Raw genomic sequence first — 21,303 nt, 5'->3', positions numbered from 1 at the left:
TTCCTCTTCTCTCAGTCCCCCCAGCTTTCTAAATTCGGCACCTGATGGTTTCATTGGGGACATGGTTTGTTACTGAATGATTAAAGTTGGTTAAAGCTGGTAGAGACTCACAAATAAATGAGGACCGCATCACTCAGGTAGCAATATAAGCAGTATTTATTTATAACGGAAGATCAATAATTATCTACGTCTGATGATTAATAGGTAGATAGGTGCAACGCATTAATCACATCAGCATATAAATAGCCCAGGAGCCCTGTCTTCTATACAGTAGGAGCTGGACAGGTTATTTGTTCCTAAACTAATCACTGACTATATTGTAGATTACCATAAAACGATTAAACATAAGCAGGACCTATGATTGGTTTGAGTAGCTTGAACAAGTTTATCAAATGTAAAAAATAGTCATTACAGCATCCCATAAAATGTGGTTTCACATCTCTAATGGTGCAGCACTTCCAGCATAAGGTACTGTACATGCTTAACAGAGTTGACAGCAGTAGCACTGAACAAAATGGATGACAGCCACCATTTTGTTACATCATTTTGTTCCTCTTATTACAATACAAGAAAATCATTTTGAGTTTAATATTGGGATTTTTAAACTCAAGGTTCAGTATTCATTTTATTCTTCAAAGTTATATATAGTGTGACACAAAGGGACCAAATGACTTCAAACCATGCATATAACAACATCTAAGAAAAGTTTTATTGTTCCTCAGTGAGAAAAACAAAATAGCAATCTAGCAAATATGATACCTTTTAATGGCTAACAAAAATAAATGTTGTTAAAATGCAAGCTTTCGAGACTTCTTAGGTCTCTTCCTCAGGCATGGTATAACAAGGTGTGTGAAGAACCACATATATATACACAGCAGAGTAGGAACAAGATGTGATAGATGGACATTCTTAAGATCAAAACAAAACAAAATAACAGAATGAGCTTGTAAATTGAGTTCTTAATTAGTTTGTAGATAAGTAGTGTGAAAGTTTTATTGTCTCTAAGTTGATGACAGACCAGAGTTAGAGCTCCTATGCCCTCACTTTCTCTGGGCCAGATTCCTCAGATGTTGTAGTGGGCCATAAATCCCTCGGATAGATTCAGTCCTGTGTTAAGGGTGTCAAACGTTGTCATTAATTTGTATTCCCAGACCCTCCTGTCTCTTTGTGATTTGAAATTTCCTTTTAGTATAATCACTTTAATATGATCCTGAATGTGTCCTGGGCTGCAGAAATGTTTGGCCACAGGAAAGTGTGTCTTTTTTTCCTTTATTGTGTGGCGATGGGACCTCATCCTTGCCTTAAGTTTTTGTCCTGTTTCTCCAACATACAGACCCCCAATAGGACATTTGGTGCACAGAATCAGGTACACTACATTGGTAGTAGAACATGTGAATGTCCCTGGGATCTTATAGTCCTGTTGTGTGTTGGGGATCCGTACACTGTCTGTAGTGAGGATATGGGCACAGGTTTTGCAGCTCCTTACATTGCAGGGATAGGTTCCTCTTTGTGTAATGGATGGCAGTGAACTTCGGATTATAATATTTTTCAGGTTTGCAGGTTGTCGGTAACATAGTAGTGGAGGGTCTGGGAATATTGTTTTCAGGCGGTCATCTTTGTGTATGATGTGATGTAGTTTTTTTGCAGTTTTTCTTAGCACCTCAAGCTGTGGGTTGTAGGTGACTACCAGGGGTACACGGCTTTTGTGTGGCCAAACATTTCTGCAGCCCAGGACACATTCAGGATCATATTAAAGTGATTATACTAAAAGGAAATTTCAAATCACAAAGAGACAGGAGGGTCTGGGAATACAAATTAATGACAACGTTTGACACCCTTAACACAGGACTGAATCTATCCGAGGGATTTATGGCCCACTACAACATCTGAGGAATCTGGCCCAGAGAAAGTGAGGGCATAGGAGCTCTAACTCTGGTCTGTCATCAACTTAGAGACAATAAAACTTTCACACTACTTATCTACAAACTAATTAAGAACTCAATTTACAAGCTCATTCTGTTATTTTGTTTTGTTTTGATCTTAAGAATGTCCATCTATCACATCTTGTTCCTACTCTGCTGTGTATATATATGTGGTTCTTCACACACCTTGTTATACCATGCCTGAGGAAGAGACCTAAGAAGTCTCGAAAGCTTGCATTTTAACAACATTTATTTTTGTTAGCCATTAAAAGGTATCATATTTGCTAGATTGCTATTTTGTTTTTCTCACTGAGGAACAATAAAACTTTTCTTATCAACTGGCTAACACGGTACCAAACTTTTTTCTTTTAACAACATCTAACAAACCCATACAGCAGAAACACACACAAACAGTATAGTAGGAAGTAACTACTGCATGCACCATGTAAGCCTCAGTAATAGAAGACCCAGCAAAAGGTAGTCATCATAGTAACTAAAGACAGATCATGGCTCTTATTCATCCTAGATACCAATATGAAACTTATTCTGTATTAGTGAGCAGCTTGTATAGGTACCAAAAACACCATTATAGAAGTAGGTAATTAGAGCTCTGGTTCTAGGTCTTTTTTTTACAATGATACTATATCATATTTATAATACTGTATTAGGTTTGATGTTTAAAATGCTTCCTAACCTGAATGTGATCATTTCCTATTAGCTGGGCTCATTATCTATTTCATCACCGGTACCAACAAAGGCTGGACAGCAACTGGCCAATCATATGCCCTAATTAGCACCAAGAAGAAACTAAGGCACAGAAGGAAGTCAGAAGACATAATCCAATAACACTTCTACTAAAACGCCCACTTATCACATATACTGTATGTCTAATACAAGAAGGCTTAATAATGAAAAATATATATATACAGGTAGGTCTGTTTATAGGGGCATATTTATACATAAAATGATTTAGAATTGATCATTTCTTCCCTCCGCATCTGAGACCAGCCTTGGTGCATCTGGCTCCCTGTGATAAAGGTTACATTAAAGATTTGGGATGGACTGAATAAATGTTTAGACCTAGATCCATACCCATCCTCCTCTATAAAAGCACCCTTATTCCTCTTTGGGTTCTGTTGGGTCCTACATGCAACCCTAAGTTAACTCGGGTATCACTAGAGTCTTACACATTGTTGGGGATTTGACCCCTAGGACATTTCAGGATGCATGTGACTTATATGGTTTGCAGGATTGGCTTTGTTTTGTATATTCACAGTTCACTAGTTGTATTAAATCCCTCAGTACATCACTCACACTTTGGGAATTCTGCCCTTTTAAGTGTCTCTGTGCTTATGATTCTGAGCACAATTGGTAATACATATATATTGTATTCTTTGCTGGTATGTTTGTACCCAGAGCAGAAATAACCATTCAAGTTGGCATGTGAGGCTGACCTGCACAGAAGTATAGATGATGAGGATTGGTCAGCCGGCCTGCCATCAGGACTCATTTCCAGTCTGTGTCCCCCCTCCCCTCCTCACATCTCCTCTTCTGCTGACCTGCAGCTCGGAGGTCCCGAGTGCAGGCTTCTTCAACTGCCCACGGCCACTTAAAATGCGGTGGGCAAAAAATGAGCTACCTAGGCCCTTCCAGAGGCCAGTGCCTGGGACAGCTGTACCCACAGCACCCCCCTATTGGAGGCCCTGTTGGTCAGATATCTGGCTGCTAGATCAGCCGTTTATATCATATGCTGATGGTTCAGGAGGTCTCCTAGTTTTTTTCTTTATTACTGATCATCAATACTTTGCATATGATATTGCAGGAGCAACCGCGCCTAAATGACCCCTTCTATGACCCAGGTTCCCCTGGAGAAATCTTTAAAAAACATGAAAAACGCCCCCAAAATATTGGGGAGGTAACTTGTAGGGAACCTGGTTATCACCACTGTAGCTCCAGCAAGTTACACTCGGCATACATCATGGAAGTTGGAAGTTATCATTTCAAATGAAAAATCTGGCACAAAATCGATTGTTAATACTTGTGGCACTGTCGGGACTATTAAAAAACATACACCATGAACCTTATTCTGGTCTGTTCGCTGCTGGCGCATGTTCGCACAGGGTCTGATGTTTTGTTACTGTGCATGTGCATTTCTGTGCATGCGCATATGCAGGGTGCATGCACCCACTGTCAATACTCGGATCGCTGGGTGCACACATCCAGGACAGCATGAGAGGGGGCGTATGTGAACGCACAGCATTTTGGGCGTTCTCATGCTAATGAGACCATGACGTGGCCTACGGGGGTTTGCAGCTGACATCACTGTATGTCAGCTTCCTGCCCATTTCCTTCTTAACATGCACGCATATGTAAGAGTGCCTCAGAGCACATTCCACATCCTTTGATGTTTGCCGACCATTAAATGATGTGGGTGTTCCCCTGCAGGCTGTGAATGGATGTTTATGTAAAACATCCATTTGCAGCCAGTGCGAAGGAACGCACCTTGCGAATGGTGGGTTAGGTTGACTCACAAGGATGCAAATACATATCCGTGTGAATCAACCAGAATAACCCCCTATTACATTTCTGGGTACTTATGTAATATCTGGGCTCCCATTTTTCTTATGAGACCGCATCCCCTCGCGGGGCTCGCTACGCTCGCCACGCTTTGGGCACGGTGGCTCGCTGCGCTCGCCACACTATATAAAATCAACTCAATGCGTAGTTGGATAGTAAGGGTATGAAAAAATGGGGTGCATTTAACATGGGAGCCCAGATAATACATAAGTACCCATTTCTGTTTATGGCAATTGTGTATTATCACGGCGCCCGGCTAGGCTACATTTTCAACGTAGGCTAAGCTACGTTGTCAGCATAGCCGGTGCCGTGATAATACAGGAGGCAGCACTGGGAGCAGGGTGGTGTGGTTTATACTTACCCTCCTCCGGGTGGTGATCCCCGATGACTCCCCGGCATCAGCGACGGTTACTCCCCGGCAGCAGTGTTCAGTACCCCTCCTCCGGTCACCGTGGATCCCAGTGTGAGTCAGCGGGGATCGACGTGGTGCCAGGGCCAGAGGAGGGTAAGTATAGACCAGCCATTTTACCCCCACTATCCACATCATACCCCCACTATCCACATCATACCCCCAGTATCCACATCGGCATCATAACCCCAGTATACACTTTGGCACGTCGACGGGCTCGCTGCGCTCTCCATGCTTCAGGCTCGGTGGCTCGCTGCACTCGTCACACTTTATCAACTCCATGCTGACATGGATACTGGGTATATGATGTGGATAGTGGGGATATTAAGCATTTTGTATTTTTAGGGCTCCAGAGCCACTTACATAGTTTACATAGCCAGCATAGTGCTGTATTGGTATTCTGAATACACCACTACGTAAACTACGTAATGGGCGCCGTGATAATACACAAGTACCCTGTTTATTATGCAATGTTATTTTTTCAAACCCTTTCCATTAGAACACTGTATAGAATATGATATAGTTGTCTATGAAGTTAACAGAATGGCCTGCTAAGCAATTAAATCTAAGCTAATTACTGAAGACAGAGGGGGTTTGGGCTCTATCTCGGGCGCTCTTTAAGGATGGCAGCTGTGGTATATCAATAGGTCAAACCTTGAAGGACCTAAAAGAGCTAAATTGAAAAAATGTAATTTTTGATAGACCCGATAGCGCTATCCCAGTGCGGACACCACAATATATTAGTGGAATGATACTTCCCTTCTTTTATTATTGGAATTCTTCGATCTTGGTAAATGTAAATTTTTCTCCCGATGATGTTTATATGAGAATAAAAGAAAACAGAGAAAAACGTTGTCTGGTATGCTTATTTATCTGTTGTCAAATAATTCAAGATTATGTAGTGAGGCTCAAAGTCGATGCATACCTCACTTACATAATTATGGATGGTAAAACACATATAAGGGTATCTTTCATATGGGGTGGGTGGCGTACCCGTACTCACGGTGCGATGATGTATTCGACTCTTATAAAGGTATCTTTTCCAGTCTTGGCTTCCAAAAGATTTTATTAGTAAAACAATATAAAATATATAAAGTGCAGGGCAGTGGTATGCAACTGAGGCGGCTGACTGGATGACAAAAAGTATCTCGGTCCGGACGAAAATACTGCTGTTTCAAAGAATCAGACACTCTGCAATCGCTACCTTAAGTCCTCACTTACAGGGTATTAAAAATCGGTGGCAGGCTCTCAGACCAACATGTTTCGGGACAGAACAAGCTCTCACCTTGAAAAAGGGACACTCTGTCCCGAAACATGTTGGTCTGAGAGCCTGCCACCGATTTTTAATACCCTGTAAGTGAGGACTTAAGGTAGCGATTGCAGAGTGTCTGATTCTTTGAAACAGCAGTATTTTCGTCCGGACCGAGATACTTTTTGTCATCCAGTCAGCCGCCTCAGTTGCATACCACTGCCCTGCACTTTATATATTTTATATTGTTTTACTAATAAAATCTTTTGGAAGCCAAGACTGGAAAAGATACCTTTATAAGAGTCGAATACATCATCGCACCGTGAGTACGGGTACGCCACCCACCCCATATGAAAGATACCCTTATATGTGTTTTACCATCCATAATTATGTAAGTGAGGTATGCATCGACTTTGAGCCTCACTACATAATCTTGAATTATTTGACAACAGATAAATAAGCATACCAGACAACGTTTTTCTCTGTTTTCTTTTATTCTCATATAAACATCATCGGGAGAAAAATTTACATTTACCAAGATCGAAGAATTCCAATAATAAAAGAAGGGAAGTATCATTCCACTAATATATTGTGGTGTCCGCACTGGGATAGCGCTATCGGGTCTATCAAAAATTACATTTTTTTAAATCTAAGCTAATGCTCGGCCTAAATGGAATGACATTAAATGGTTAGTGGGTAATGGATGTTAAAATTATAAGGGCAGGGCTATCAGGGTGCATAATCTGAGCTGGGGGGTCACTGTTATGTTTCACAATAGTAACTGAAGGCACTATAATATGGCATAATGTGAACTGGGTGTAATACTATGTGGACTAATATGTAATGGGGTCACTTTAATGGCATAAAGTGAAATAGAAGAATTGTGCGGCATAACATATACTGACACAGCCTTGCGTGTGCTGCTGGAGATACTGCTCTCACAGTGCATATGTGCTGTTTGCCAGGCACCACTATCACTACCCTAGTTTCGGCCCTGGTAGGGAGCAAAGCATAAGAAAACAAGTATCTGCATCTGACACAGACCATTTTACACTGCGTGGTTGCAAGTACATGTATTATACAGTCTACTTTTGCACATAAATAATGGACCAATGAATATCTTACAATGCTATTTAGTTTTCAGTTTAGACACACTTTACCCACATAGAACTCTCTCTGCACCTGTCACATCTGCCCCACCTGCAGTGCAGTGTGGTGAAACGAAGGCACACAGGGGGTTATTCTGGTTCACTCCTTCTGTCAAATTCCTTCTTAGATGGACAAAACCATGTGCACTGCAGGTGGGGTAGATGTAACTTGTGCAGAGAGAGTTAGATTTGGGTGGGGTTTTACTTCAAAGTGAGATCTATATTGCAGTGTAAAAATAAAGCAGTCAGTATTTTCCCTGCACAGAAACAAAATAACTCACCCAAATCGAATTCTCTCTGCACATTTTACATCTGCCCCCCTGCAGTGCACATGGTTTTGTCCATCTAAGAAGGAATTTGCCAGAAGGAGTGAACCAGAATAACCCCCACAGTGCTTTCCTCCCACCTCAGAATCAGCCCTCTTATGTCATGTCTGCATTTAGTAGGGAATTACTGTATGTGCCTGGGCATTTGTATTGTACATGCCGGGAAGTTACTGAGTATTACCATGGTAGTTCTCCCAGACTCCTGGAAGAGCAGGACCTTCTACTGTATAACACCCACTGGCATATTGAATTATATGGAGCAGGGGCTATATTATGCTGTTTGCACAGTGGATCAGGCATCTAAATCTCATCATTATGCCCCCTAGTGGAGGCCCAGGGAGCAGGTAAGTATGAGCTGTAAGCAGAAATACAGACATTACATTATGGGGAATTCCACAAGCCATATATAAATGCTTCTATTGTGGCCCTTAAACAGAGTCGGGATCTTCCAGCGGATTTCCCAGGCAGAGCTTCTAATGTCACAATTGCTACATGAGAATAAGCACAGTAAGTATGTGTATAAGCTGACACCAGGAGAAGGGAGGAACTGGAGGAGACCTGAGAAAGCCCTGGGAGGAGGTCTAGCAGTACTGCCATACAGGGGGCTAGGTAGCAGTAAGTGGGAAGGGCAGACCTGAGATAGTCCATATAGGTGGCCTAGCAGTACTGCCTTTCAGAGGGCTAGTAAGGAAGTCCATTTATTTATATATGCAAAGTCTATCTAATTTATTCATGTCGCATGCAATCAATAAGCGAATGTCCAGATTTATAATCAATGAATATTATTTATAAGTGTAACCAGATGAAACTGTATCATGGATAATAAATATAACAATACAGGTATTATACTTAATAATGATTATTACTCCAGCATCCTTAAATAAAGCTAACCTCAGTGATATATATATATGTGTATGTGAATACAGTGCGGGAGGCGTGGCTATACAGTAGCATGAACGAACCTGATTGTCGGCCATTTTGGCCAGAACACATGTTGGTCTGCCGCATGGCATTCCGCCATTTTAGATTCCTCCACATAGCACACAAAGAAACCTTAACGATCTACAGGCTCAAACAGCTGCCTGGCAATCAAACAATAAACTGCCTGTACTTTCATAAATTCTGTCCACAACATTTACTCCAAATTACCTCTAACCTGCATCATGCGATATTCACAATCCTGAATATAACTTGCACATTCATCAAACACACTAAACCTGCAGCATACACTATTTGAATATCATTAAGCTATAATGTACTTCTCTGTACAGAACACCTAACTGGCACTATACACTTCCAGGCCTAGCTATACCATAACCACATCACATGCCATTACACACACACCATCCGAGCATCATGCTAACAACACTTGTTACATATAAGTTGGTTTTATCCGCCAGTTTATCTAGATATTCTCACTGGATATTACACAAAGCATTCACACTCTTCAATACAAAGAGTCCATACATGCTCACGCATAGCCTAACACATGCTTTCAAATACATGCGTCCCTTTGAGCAAACACACACTAAACCTGAATACAAAGAATCCATACAATAGTGGATTACTCTCACAGCACATGTTGTCTAAGTACTTAGTAATAACATCCACCATGCTCAAATCAGTTTAATCACTACAGCTTATCCTTTCAAATACCAATCTATATGTTTATCCATAATCTACCAATTGCTGCTATATGCAGCTATTGTGAAACACCATACAATCCATGATGATATCACATGGCTGAGCACATGGCACACAGCCGATAGGCCTACACTTTGTCCACATGTAAACGTACACGGCTATATCTACCAATTTAAGCATATCCTTGCTCACAAATCATAACAGCTACAAATACCCATATATATATATATGATTCCAATCATCACTTTGCCTCTTACAGTCACGTTTCACATACCTTCTAATCATTTGACCTTCTCAGACATTCAACACTCCATACCTGAACCATACTCTCATGAATAAGCTCTATCCCTTATCAATATTCCGAGCCATGCCTGATACACAGTAAATAAACATTTGATACTTATTCCTCAACATGTCCTGGCGAATTCAGTCCCATAACTCCTTCCGTCTGCTGCTAAAAACACACACTAAACTATTTGATTCTCTCTTGCTTTCCAAGAGAACTCTCGGGGGAGGGGAGAATCCATTCATTCACATTTGTTTACGGTATCCTGTGACTGGCTCAGGTGAATCCCTTTGTCTTTCCAGAGACCATTCATCACACTCTATCAATAGCCTTCAGACACGCCCCTTGTTACTGTATTTTAAATCTATAGTGTGAACTTATAATTTATATAAAATGTGAGTGCAACATGATATGAAATTCTAATAACTGTCATCTGACAGCTATTATAATTCTACTCATTTAGAGACTAAACATGGCATTATGGGATGAAATGTGTAACTTGATATGCAATATTTCCTGGCCTATGGGATAAAAGATTATGTATCTATGACTATATTAATGTTATGGGCATGGTTATAATTATAATTATGGAAATTATATGCTGGGAAAAATTAGGCATTGACACTAGGTAGCAGTAAATGGGATGGGCAGACCTGAGATAGTCCTGGGAGGAAGCCTAGCAGTGCTGCCATACAGAGGGCTAGGCAGCAGTAAGTTGGAGGGGAGAGACCTGAGGTAGTCCTGGTATAAGGAATAGTAGTACTGCCACGTGCTAGCACAGAGGGCTAAGTAGCAGTAAGTGGGAGGGGAAGACCTGAGATAGCCCTTGTAGGAGGCGTAGCAGTACTGCCATACGGAGGGCTAGGTAGCTGTAAGTGGGAGGGGACATACCTGAGAAAGTCCTGGTAGAAGGCCTAACAGTACTGCCACACACGGCTAGGTAGCAGTAAGTGGGACGGGACAGACATGAGATAGTCCTGGTAGGAGGCCTAGCAGTACTGCCATACAGAGGGATAGGTAGCAGTAAGAGGGAGGGACAGACCTGAGATAGCCCTGGTAGGAGGCCTAGCAGTACTGCCATACAGAGTGAAAGGTAGCAGTAAGAGGGAGGGGCAGACCTGAGATAGCCCTGGTAGGAGGCCTAGCAGTACTGCCATACAGAGGGATAGGTAGCAGTAAGAGGGAGGGGCAGACCTGAGATAGCCCTGGTAGGAGGCCTAGCAGTACTGCCATACAGAGGGATAGGTAGCAGTAAGAGGGAGGGGCAGACCTGAGATAGCCCTGGTAGGAGGCCTAGCAGTTCTGCTATACAGAGTGAAAGGTAGCAGTAACAGGGAGGGGCAGACATGAGATAGTCCTGGTTGGAGGCCTAGCAGTACTGACATACAGAGGACTAGGTAGCAGTAAGTGAGAGGGGAGAAACCTGAGATAGTCCTTCAAGGAGACCTAGCAGCACTGCCATACAGAGGGCTAGATAGCAGTAAGTGGGAGGGGCAGACCTGAGATAGCCCTGGTAGGAGGCCTAGAAGTACTTCCATACAGAGGGCTATGTAGCAGTAAATGGGAGGGGCAGACCTGAGATACAGTAGTCCTGGTAGTTTACCTAGCAGTGCTGCCATACAGAGGGATAGGTAGCAGTAAGTTGGAGGGGAGAGAGCCTGCTTACATATATGCACTCATTCTGACGCTGATATTACACCACACACCATTTGTACAGATACAAGTAACACAGAGATCACACTGGGGCTCAGTGATACATACACTACCAGTCTGTGGCAGGATCACTGCGCATCCATCCATGCTGAGAATATCGGAGTGTGATTCATATCTCTTGATTGCTGGTGTGTCGTGGATGTGTAGGAGGGATTGTGGGTAAGATAGAGGAAGTCATACACAGAGATATGTTTCATGGGTACTTGTGTACTTTGACAGCTGAAGGCTGTGCTACGTTTGAATCTACGTTGTCAGCCTTACTTGTGTAGTTTCACAGCAGCAGCCTAAGCTACGTTGTCAGCGTAGCCCAAAGGCTGCCTAGCATAGTAAGTGTACTGTCTCTGCGGCAACCCTGCGTAGTTAGCGTAGTCACCGTACCATCCCCGGGAGCTAAGGGAGCTCTGTCCATGGCATCCCTTGCAAGCGTAGTGAGAGCCTCTCACACAGCACCCGTAACTGCCAGATCCCCTGTGCTGGCAGATACTGATGGAGAGGCGCTCCACCTGTATGAGACGTTTGTGCGTCTCAGACACTTGTGCATCTCAGTCAGTATTGCGGCAGGGTAGCGTGCATCTCCTGCACAAAGGGGTTAGCAGTGCGCAAATTTGTCTCATGCACAATAAAGGACACATTTGCCAGTGCTCAATGTTACATACTGGCAAATGCCTCCTTTTCAACCCCTGATGGGTAAGTGTGGTGCAGCCACAGAGGTACCCATCTCTGAGTAAGGCCGAGACCCACAATTATCTCCAGATGCACAATGCAGCCGACTTACACAACTCTGAATTATCCCCATTCAGTGCAAATATAAATGTTTTTATGTATAGAACACAATTTTGTGGAGGTAACACCATAATTTTACAACAAAAGCTTCAGAGTCGGCCGCACACACTCCCGAAGCTTCACTCCAGAGTGCCCCAGATCATTCAGTAGTAGGTCTAGTCTGATCAGAGAGTGGTTGGTAGTAATAACAGAGCGGAGATCATCACAGCAGGAGGAGGTCAGACCACAGCTCAGTAACCTGATAGGAGATAAGGGATCTGCATTAGGACATTTCTTATCACCCTAGCGAGTAGGGTGGCCAATCCCGGGATCGGGATCGGCGGGATCCCGGGATTTGGCCCCTAAAACGCCGGGATTTCAATCCCGGGATTGGAGTTTCCAATCCCGGGATTTCGGGATTAGACTGCGCATGCGCAGTCTAATGCCGGCCAGCGTCTGAGCGTGTGCTCAGACACTGCCCGGCTTCTCCCTTCCCCGGCAGTACATCCCTGCGCAGAGTGACGAGTAGAGAGGTCACGCTGCGCAGGCCAAGCAGCTGCACAGAGCCAGTGTGGCTCTGTGCAGCATGCGTTTGCCCCTGCCCACCAACCCGGCTGGCTCCCTAGAAGCCCGCCCACCCCCCGCTCGCTGCCCGCCCCGCTAGCCGCTACCCGCCCATCCACCCACCCTCCAGGCCGGCTCCCCGCCCATCCACCTGCCGGCTCCCCGCCCATCCACCCGCCGGCTCCCCTGACGCCCGCCAACCCACCCGGCTGCCTGGCTCCACAGACACCCGGCCGGCTGGCCGGCTGCCCACCCACACACCCGGCCGCACCGCACCCCAGCCCACATGTAAGTAAATATGCGGGGCGGCCGGGGTGCGTTTTTTAAATTAGGGAAGCCAATCCCGGGATCCCGGGAATCCCGGGATTGGGCATTTTTCAATCCCGAAATCCGGGATTGAAAAAATGCTCCGGGATTGGCTTCCCTACTAGCGAGCCTCACATTCAGTATGATATCATCACTGGACAACATGGAGGTTTCCAAATGGATAAGGTAAAAATCTAACAACAGCTTAGTGAAGAACATATTAGGGGCAAATTACTGATACAATGGGGTAAACATACTAAGATGGGAGTTCTATTTTACATGGGATGTTGCTATAGGCAACCATTCCGAATCTACTCCTTATTCATTCAGCACTTCTAGAAGATAATAGAAAATATCTGATTGGTTGCCCATAGCAACATCCCATGTGAAATAGAATTCCCATTTTAGTAAATGTATCCCTTAGAGCTAACAGTATAACCTGTATTATCAGATATGTGACACTGGTCAGGATGCGACACTGGGCAGACAGGTGACATACAGAAGTACAGGATGTGACACTGGGCAGACGTGTCATTGTGCAGAACATGTGACATTGGGCAGAACCTGTGACATTAGGTAGGACGTGACAAATGTGGAATTTGTACTGTGGTTGCCATGTGTGTGTTTCTGCATTTATAGGTTGATTATAGAGAAAATAAGTAGAAGAGTTAAGAGCATCACCATCTGTCTCATCTGTCTGTTTCCACTGCGCACAATACTCCACAGACGTCATCTCCTGTGCCCATGAGTACAGTAACCGTACCAATGTGACAAACGCTAACCGGCAGCCAGGGAACCATTGCGCTGCTCGCAAACTGACCTTAAGTCGGCAATGCCTTCACGTGGCACTGCTATCGCCTTCTTAACTGCAAGGCACATCGTGTGGCCATTTGCTCAATTCGCGGTTCCATGGTCCTAAAAGAACTTAATCGCCTCCTCCTCGGACTGAGGCAAGGTGAAGATATCCAATGATGCTGCCATATCAATATTTAATACCAATTTAATAGCGTATATTAATATAACAGCAGGAGCTCTGAGTGATGCTTCCAGTAGTCACAGAAAATCACCTCAGAGTAATTTCTAACAGAATCCAATAGGGGGCGGGAATGTCAGTGAGCGGGAACGTGAACGGTACTGAAATCGCATCGCACGCATCGCATGTCACTATAACACGGCATGCAATGCGATGCAATATCTGTACGTAGAAAATGTGGACACCGTGCTAGGAAACAAGTACCGGCATAAGTGTGTGGCATAATGTGTAATGACATTATGGTGTGGTGTAATATGAATTGGTACTATTATGTGGCCGCGCCCCTTCATTACAAAGCCATGCCCTACATTTTTTGCGTGTGCCTTAGGCATGCACTGTCCGTTTACGGAAAATGCCTTTTCTAGTATATGTCTATCATGCTTTATGTGAGTGGGCCAATTGATACTCCCCCCAGTAGCCAAAGTGAGGGGCACCTTAGGCACGGGCCGGCCCTCGGCACAGGGTATATGCCATGTGGGGGAGAGGAGGAGGCTTCTATATGTGCCATGCTAGGGGGAAGAATAGCTTTATTACATTGGGACCCAGAAAAGGTAAGTTAGGACCCCAATTTTTGTATGCAATATATATATATATATATATATATATATATATATATATATATATATATATATATATAGACACCAAGATATAGAGAGCGCTAAGTTGTGTTCCACCACCTGGTAAGAGTGTGATTTTTCACCTCATATATCAATATATACAACTTAGTATTACAAGAATCTTTTATTAAAAGGTTTTTCTTTTTAAAATTCCATTGACGTGTTCTTTCAAGATGCCAAAAAAATAACCCAACGCGTTTCGCCTTTCAGGAAGGCTTTATCAGGGGTTTTTTTACGTACACATGCACTGCAAGTGGTAGAAAAAATGCCAAACATAAATAACACTGTTCATTCAAGTTTTTTATGTAAAAAAGATAAAGATTCAATAATAAAGAAGGTACATACCGAAAAAGAACAGTATAAAATCAATCACTGACGGAAGTGTTGGTTTTAGTAGAACTTCCCACAATCTAAAGAAATAGAGTAATTCTCTTAATCTAGTTTTTTGGAGGAAATGAGGAGGATAGCATGTATAATTGATGGTACCTACAGTGGTAAAAAAGGGGTCCAGTGGCGAAACAGCCCGAAACGGTTCTTTCGCTATTCACAATCTTTTTAGGGAAATTTGGAGAGGCAAAAAGCCTATTTGGAGGGAGATTATGGGATGTTAACCCTAAAGTACTCAATCTGGGTATATGTGCAATATAAGAAAAAATTTACGTACCACATATGGAAGGAGATCTATCCTACAATTTAGTAGATGGATCTTTTCCCACTAATTGGGGTTTATTCTAGTTCATTCTTTCTGACAAAATCCTTCTTAGATGGACAAAACCATGTGCACTGCAGGGGGGCAGATGTAACATGTGCAGAGAGAATTAGATTTGAGTGGGGTTTTTCTTCAAAGTGAGATCTATATTGCAGTGTAAAATCATGCAGTCAGTATTTTCCCTGCACAGAAACAAAAAAACTCACCCAAATCCAATTCTCTCTGCACATGTTACATCTGCCCCCCTGCAGTGCACATGGTTTTGTCCATCTAAGAAGGATTTTGTCAGAAAGAATGAACTAGAATAAACCCCATTGTGAGGATTTTCCACAACCTTTAAAAAGGCTAAAGGCCTGTCAATTGGGAGATAGTGTATAATTAGCACTAATGCCACTAGTCAGGGTATTCGTGGAACATGTGAAAAAATGAGTTTTACATACCAAGCATAGAAGGAAATTTCACAATCTGATGGAGAGGTCTTTCCTACTATTCGCAGAAAACCGATATCAGGTATCAAATACCTATAGGGAAAACTTTGTATTTAACATGGCAGTTTTTGGTTTATATACAAAGGATCTTTTTACTGTCCCCTATGTTTGCTAGGGTGTCAACAAGCTTAAAAGCTAGTTCTAATCCATAAATATGCCATGATTTTCCATAGTATGATTTTCAATAGCATAAATTGAAATAACATGATTTCAAATAAAAAACTCAATTAGAATATAATATTGCTTAGGGTGAAATATATAAGTAACATGATTTTCAATAGCACGTTTTTTAGTGACATGATTTAAACGTATTTCCAATCCAGTCATGCTAAGACTACTGCAGAGGTAGTTCAGCATACTGTTAAAACGGAATTCATTGCCATAGTACAACATTCCAGGGTATATGTTATACAGAGGTACAGCAGATACATAACCCAGTACATCCCAATGCAACCTTACCTTGAGGAGACTTCTACCTAGTGAGACTTCCACCAGACTGATTCTAGGTGTACTCAGAGAGCTCTTTTATAGCAGTCTCTGATGAGGTCATATCCGGTACTAACCAGAAATGCAATGTGGGTTTTACGGGTTTTAATGTCCTGGGACTGTTTAATTTACTTATTATATGGCCGGGATCAGTGAGCCACATCCTTGGCTTGCCACTGACATAATAACAACATAACAGGTAGTGGGGATTAGCTAATCCCCGCTAATCCCCACTACCTGTTATGTTGTTATTATGTCAGAGAACAAACCTTTGTTCTCCTGATGAAGCGAAAGCGAAACAGCTGTAGAGATGTCATTAGGCTAGGAGCAGGGAGGATGTTTATGTATAAATTATCTATATTTATGTAGTAAAGCAGCCATATATTGTCTAATGGTATAGCCTCTGCTCTAATACTCCAAGCCAAGAATTAAACTTGGAGAGAGAAAAAAAAGAGGAATACCTAAGACATATATCCCCATCTTATATATGTATATAATTATTAAAACAAAGTGACGAGTGCTGACAATTACCAAGATCGGCCACTAGATGGGGATACAGACCAGTGTATAACAGGGAAAGAGAGCTTACCTGAATTGAGCTAATCCCTAATAAGATTCCACGTGTGTTGTAGGGAATTTATAATTGCTCATAACACCACTGGGTTATCACTGTGTAAAATAAGAGGCAATACCTCAATATTTAAAGGTATTTATACCTACAACACAGTGTGAATAAACATGAGGAAATACCTCAACATCATAATAAACTGAGCTGCCTGTACCTACTACAATAAGTTTGAATAAATTGAAATAAAGACACAAAATCATCAATAATAAAATCTTTATTCAAACCATTTCATACTCATCAAAGACCAGCATCTCCCTGCCACCTCACCTATTTTAATCTTTATACACATTTTCTCCTCTTCTTCACAAGTGCAATTAGCACTTTATTATATGTTGTGTGTCAAGTGTGTTTAAAACGATAAAAAACTCCTTCAAAAAAATGTCACTGCCAGTAGGAGCCTTTTCCTGTAAATCCACTAATTAAAAATGGACGCAGGATTTTGAAAAAACTCTTTTTAAAAATTGACTGAAATAAAGATTAAAATATTTTAACGTGTCTATTAATTTCTGTCCTTTTGGAGTGCATCCGCAGAGCAAATCTTTCTCTTACCCCCCCTCTACTCTGCATGATATTTGCCTGGATGGCACCCCCGCCAGAATAAATAAGGCGGCACCCTGAGAACCCCCTACAAAGAATCAATATATAGGGGTAATCTATTTGTGTGCGGAAAACCCATATTCCCCTCCCCCCATTTCCCTAGCATCTAAGGTCCCCCTGTTAGAGTAATATATACTGAGTAAAGTATACTCAGGCTCTGACCTGGTGAATTGAACAGGGAGGGGGCTGTCCCTCTATATACAGTTCCCCACCCACCCTGTATTAGCTGGTGTGGGGACTCTTACTGAGCTCCCTGGGCCAGAAGTACTGAGCAAGACATGAACCACTGCACCAATGGTGTGCCTGCCCCCCCACTGATCCCAGCATTACGGACCCCTGCCCATTATATACAGGAGAATAAGTAAACAAAACACACAGACAGTATTTTTAATATAAAGAATAACAATGTAGGAAATAATCCCCCAAACCCCCCAGTCATTTATATGGGGCAATAAAACAGTATTTATCTGTGAGAGCCCAGAGTACATTAATGGCAGCAGGAGGTCACTCACATTGAGGCTGATTTTAAGGGAGGAGCAGGAACAAGAGCAAGGTACGTGTCATAAGGCCCCCATACACCTGAACAAGATTATACCCAACAGGTTGTATGACGGATTTCATGCACGGTCCCATGGGTAGAATGGCTGATCCTCTTATCAGAAATGCTGCACATCTGATAAGTCACGATTGGGACCAGTGCAAGCGGGGCCACCACTTTCCACCACCCACAACCACCTTCCCTGCACTCCTCCGCCTTCCACCACTGCCTTTGCCGCACTCCTCCACCCAGCAATTGTCCCCTAGGCTATACTTCTGCCATCAGCCAGAAGTCCTGCTCCCTCCCCTCCTCCGGCGCAGCCCTCCCCCTGTTGGTGGAGTAATCTTGGTCCCCTGAACTGAGAGCAGAGACCCTGCGGGATCCTATACTCCATGCCGGGGACCCGGCTCAATCTGCTGTCAGTGCAGGTTGATCTGCACGGCAGTGCAGGTGGATGCAGTTTGGCTGGGGTTTAAGGTGTTCAGGTAGAGGCAGGTGGTTAGGCGGTTACAATTAGCAGTGGTTACATGAGTGCAGTATAGCAGCAGTGGCAGTGTGTGTGGTTGTCCCTGGCAACAGGAATCAACCCTTGACAATGGGCATTAACCAATGGCAATAACCCCTGGCAATGCACATCAACCCCTGCCAATGGTATTAACCCATAACAACCCATAATGCCAAACCTGGCATCAATCTCTGGCAATGAGCATTAATCCCTGGCAGTAATCAGCACTGACCCCTTGGTTGTATGCAGCAGCTGCATTGTATGACAGATTGTGTGTTCAAAAGCCACCAATTCTCCCAGGGAGTTGACGGGAAATTGGGACACAATCATGATTATAAACAGCTCTTTCTCTTAGGGTCAACCCAATTAACGTCAACAGTCAATAGGTCAACAGTCAATAGGTCAACAGTCAATAGGTCAACTTATGTTGACATAAACATTGTATAAGCGTCCCATTTCATAGCTCACTTTGCTCACCATGCTTCGGGCACACTATTAAATCTCCCTCTTTGTCCACATGGATTATTATGTATGAAAAACCCACTGGAAAAAAAACATGAAAAATTCAAGTTGATCTTTTTCATGTTGACCTTTTGTATGTTTTGACCTTTTTTGACTATGTCAACCTAGGGTATGTGGACCTATGGCCAGTTGAACAAAAGTGGTCGACCTATTGACTGATGACCTATTTATCCCAGGGGTCAGACCTGAAATAGTCCTGGTAGGAGGCTGAGAATATACAACAATTAGGGATGGCCATCGACCATCGATGATTCAAAATCATCGATGGTCCATGGCTGATGTCAAATACTTGGCCATCGATGGAACAGCAAAACAATGTTTTGCTTTTTTTTTTTTTTTTTAAAGTGCCGGGACATGGAACATAGCTCCGCCCCCGTGAAGCCCCGCCCCCATGTTTTGATTGGCCCGAAGGCCAATCAATCAAACACAATGGATGACCATCGATATGTAAAAATGTCGATGGTCATCCATTGCATAGTTTAGCACTATCGATAGCCAGTTGCAGAATTGCCATCGATGGCAACCATCGATGGCAATGGCAACGATTGCCATCCCTAACAACAATGGCCAATTCATGTCTCCTGATTACTGGCATGTTGTGGGTGTGTAGGAGGAATTGTGGGTAATACAGAGGAAGTAATACACAGAGATCTGTCTCTTGCACCAAGGATAGTGCTGGTGTGAATGATAGTGATGTAGCTGCTTCAAGAAATTTCCCGGGCTCATTTAAAATCCCAATCCGCCCCTCACTGTATAAAATACTGCACAGACAAACATGGATTTCTTCATCAATTTATTAGTCCTTTGAAAGTGCACTTTCCAGCTGCCAGAAATGTATAGCTGGCACACTAGATGAGATGGCGCCATCTATAGGTCACAACTGAAACAACACGGATTTCTTATTGAGTTTATATGCCTCTCCAGGCACCCACGGTATGTACTGAAGGTGTACAACCAATTCCTGACTGTCCAGTATCCAGCAGGGAAATGGTTAAAATTCCAAGGGTTGGGGCTGCTGCAGCTTATATCTGTCCCTTTTTCGTGGGACTGGGTGTTCATTTCCTTGGGGGGGGGGGGGGGGGAATCAGCTAGTCCTGGTGGGGAACCGCCAATCTACTTTACCTGTGAAATCCCCCACAACAGACTGCTATACTTGTGTGTCAGTTTAGGCTTCTGTACTTTTATTCCTTTTATCTTGTCTGAGATTGTATTACAGTTGTCTTCAAAATTATTCAACCCCCACTGAAATTGAATGTTTTGGCCAGTTTGACATTGATTTTGATCATTCAGTCATCTTGCTTACATTTACATGAAAGAGGCACTTGTAGGTCAGAGAAATATAAACTTAAGTTTATAATGAAATAACCACAAATGTCTTTTCTGTGCTCACATCATTATTAGTTTTTATTCAACCCCTAAGTGACATTCAATCTTAGTACTTAGTACAACATCCTTTTACAGTTATAACAGCTTTTAAACGTGAAGCATAGCTTGACACAAGTGTCTTGCAGCGATCTATGGGTATCTTCGCCCATTCTTCATGGGCAAAAGCCTCCAGTTCAGTCAAATTCTTAGGCTTGCGCACTGCAACTGCTTTCTTTAAGTCCCACCAGAGGTTCTCAATCGGATTTAAGTCTGGTGACTGCGATGGCCACTCCAAAATGTTCCAGCCTTTCCTCTGCAACCATGCTCTAGTGGACTTGGAGGTATGCTTGGGATCATTGTCCTGTTGAAAGGTCCAACGTCTCCCAAGCCTCAGGTGTGTGACGGACTGCATCACATTTTCATCCAATATCTCCTGGTACTGAAGAGAATTCATGGTACCTTGTACACGCTGAAGCTTCCCTGTACCTGCAGAAGCAAAACAGCCCCAAAGCATAATTGGCCCTCCGTCATGCTTCACAGTAGGCAAGGTGTTCTTTTCGTCATATGCCTTGTTCTTCCTCCTCCAAACATAGCGTTGATCCATGGGCCCAAACAGTTCTAATTTTGTTTCATCAGTCCACAGAACACTATCCCACAACTTTTGTGGTTTGCCCACATGACTTTTGGCATACTGCAGTCGACTCTTCTTATTCTTGGGAGACAGCAAGGGGGTGCGCCTGGGGGTTCTGGCATGGAGACCTTCATTACGCAGTGTGCGCCTTATTGTCTGAGCTGAAACTTCTATACCCACATCTGACAAATCTTTTTTCAGTTCCTCAGCAGTCACACGGGGACTTTTATCCACTCTACGCTTCAGGTAGCGCACAGCAGTCGAAGTCAGGATCTTCT

General features: G+C 43.1%; 1 protein-coding gene across 2 annotated transcripts in view; it reads left to right on the top strand.

Moving 5' to 3' along the window:
- LOC146009929 (uncharacterized) overlaps positions 1–21,303 on the top strand; it is a 453,438-nt gene that overhangs the window by 391,896 nt on the left and 40,239 nt on the right. The window lies entirely within an intron of this gene.

The sequence above is a fragment of the Crinia signifera genome, chromosome 6, assembly GCF_055691185.1.
Source record: "Crinia signifera chromosome 6, ASM5569118v1, whole genome shotgun sequence".
Lineage (NCBI taxonomy): Eukaryota > Metazoa > Chordata > Amphibia > Anura > Myobatrachidae > Crinia > Crinia signifera.
This window is presented reverse-complemented; position numbering and strand designations above follow the sequence as displayed.